The sequence below is a fragment of the Penaeus vannamei genome, chromosome 15, assembly GCF_042767895.1.
Source record: "Penaeus vannamei isolate JL-2024 chromosome 15, ASM4276789v1, whole genome shotgun sequence".
Classification (NCBI taxonomy): Eukaryota; Metazoa; Arthropoda; class Malacostraca; order Decapoda; family Penaeidae; genus Penaeus; species Penaeus vannamei.
Window position 1 is genome coordinate 26,814,555 of NC_091563.1, and position 2,500 is coordinate 26,817,054.

Consider the following 2,500-nt stretch of genomic DNA (forward strand, 5'->3'; position numbering starts at 1 on the left):
GTGTGTGTGTGTGTGTGTGTGTGTGTATTGCGGTTGTGATCGCGAAAGAAAATAAAGAAGTTATAATATAGCTATGTGGTTGTTTGGTTATATGGGTTGTGCGGAGAGAGAAATAGATATAAAACATTTATCATTTCTTAATTGATTATTTGGTTGTCGGGAAAGCGAAATAGATATTTATTCGCGTTCTAAAGAGAGAGAATTAGGTATATAAAAAATTAATCTTTTGTTAATTGGTTATTCGGGTCGTGGGGAGAGAGAAATAGATATCTTTTTTTAAACAGACGAGTTTGCTAATTAATAGGCAGAATCCGGCGTGAGTGCGTGTGATTGCGACTCCTCTGGCAAAGCTATTAGCAGTAATGTTGTTTTGTCGCTTTCATTTTTGTTTGTTTGTCTTTGTGCATTCGCCTTTTGTTTGGGTGTCTTGTTTTGCTTGTTTGCTTTTGGGTTTCTTGTTTGTTTTTGGTGTTTTGTTTTGGATTTGTTTTTGGATTAGTTGTTTTTGCTTAGTTATTTGTTTGTTTGAATTTGATTGTTATTTTTCTCATTGACTCGTTTGTTATGTTTTCTTTGTTGATGTTTGTCGATTTTCTGTATTGTCTTTGTATTGTTTGGTATATATATTTTTTTATAATATTGCACGAGATGGAGGGAGGGGGGAAGCGAGTCTTTGTTTGCTTGTTTGTTTAGCTTCCCTTCTATTCCTTCACTGCTTTGCCTTTCTCTCCTTTCTCTTCCCACCTCCCCTATTTCCTTTCCTCCTCTGCTTTTCTCTCCCTACTCCTTTCACTTCCTTCCCCTCCCCTGTCCTCCAACCCCCTTCCTCTCTCCCTCTCCTCCCCCTCCCATTCTTTCTCTCCCACCAACCCCTCCTCTTCCCCTTCCCTTCCACCTCAACTCCCCCCTATCCCCTACCCTCCCTTCCCCTTCCCCTCCACCTCTCCTCCCCCTCCCCTCCCCCTCCCCTCCCCCCCCCCTCCCCTCCACCTCCCCTACCCTCCACCTCCCCAGCTACCTCGCATTACATTTTAGTATTATTATTCTTTAAAAATCACACAGCCCGTTGAATCTCGTAAAATACGTCGGGTAGTTATAACCATGATGCCGGCTTGCCTCCCTTCGCCGTTTTAATATCGTTAAAGGGGGGAGGGGGGAGGGGTGGAGGGGAGGGGAGGCGAGGGGGCGTTGGGGAGTAGGGGAAGGTGGGTTGAGGGGAGGAGAGTGGAGGAGGGGAGGGGTGGGTAGAGGGGAGGAGGGGAGTAGGGTAAGGGTAAGTAGGTGGGTATGAAAGGTGGGGGAGGATTTAGGGAAGGCAGAGAAAGGGGGTTGGGGGAAGGTAGGTAGGAGGGGGGGAGGCCCATGCTGGTAGAAATGGGGGTGATAGAAAAGTAGGGCAGTGGGGTAGGGGTAGCCGGGGGGGGGGGGCGTGAGGAGAGGAGTAGGAACGGTTTGTTCATGAAATTATATCGAGGCGAATGAATTAAAAGGATCAGAATAATCGATCTTTTAACGAGGGATAAAAGCGGCATTCGGGAAATAATTGGCATTCGGGGTGATAGTGACGTTGGTGAAAAAAAAAACAATTGAATGAGAATGACTATCCTCACGGTACGAGAGATATTATTTGACCCGGTCTCCGTTATATCTCTGCCTGAAATGATATGTATTTCTGTCGGAGATAAAAAATTGGGACTGGTTTGATACGTTTCTTGTACTGTGAAGATGTTCATTCCCATTCATTGTTGTCGCCATGGACAAAGTTCAGTGGTGTTGGTGGTGATAGTGATGACAAAAATCATAGCAATATTAATGATGATGATGATGATGATAACAATAACAATAATGAAAACCGTAATAATGATAATAATAATACCTCTCTCTCTCTCTCTCTCTCTCTCTCTCTCTCTCTCTCTCTCTCTCTCTCTTCTCTTCTCTTCTCTTCTCTTCTCTTCTCTTCTCTTCTCTTCTCTTCTCTTCTCTTCTCTTCTCTTCTCTTCTCTTCTCTTCTCTTCTCTTCTCTTTTCTTCTCTTCCCATCTATCTCGCTCTCTCTCTTCTTTCTATATCACAGTGTCTATATGTACAAATACATATAGATGAGTAATGTTACACAGAGGTCACGTGGCTATGGATATTGCGTAGTTAATTAATTGCCCGAAGACAGAACGGATGATTTTTAAATTGTTTTATGATTTTATAATGAAATTTAAAGCCAGCCCAAGGCTTAATTGGAACGCAAGATCGCATGTAAATATCTGATTCAAACATTTTCTTTTATTTTGAGAAATTATTTTTTTGTGACGTCTTATTTTCCGATTTGATAAAAGGATGTACGATCATGATGATATTTATGATTGATAATAGTGGTATGATTGTATTTTTAGGGGATTTAGAGATAAATGTTCTGTTACATCAAGAGCAGCATTGCGCCGACTGTAATGAAATAAAGCAGCAGGCACAATAACTGCTGCTACAGTTACCTCTGCTATTGCTATTTA

The 2,500-nt window shown here is 42.2% G+C and overlaps 1 protein-coding gene across 2 annotated transcripts in view; it reads left to right on the forward strand.

Annotated features, from left to right (window-relative positions):
* The window catches only part of LOC113828146 (cysteine-rich motor neuron 1 protein), a 375,390-nt gene that overhangs the window by 163,397 nt on the left and 209,493 nt on the right, over positions 1-2,500 (forward strand). The window lies entirely within an intron of this gene.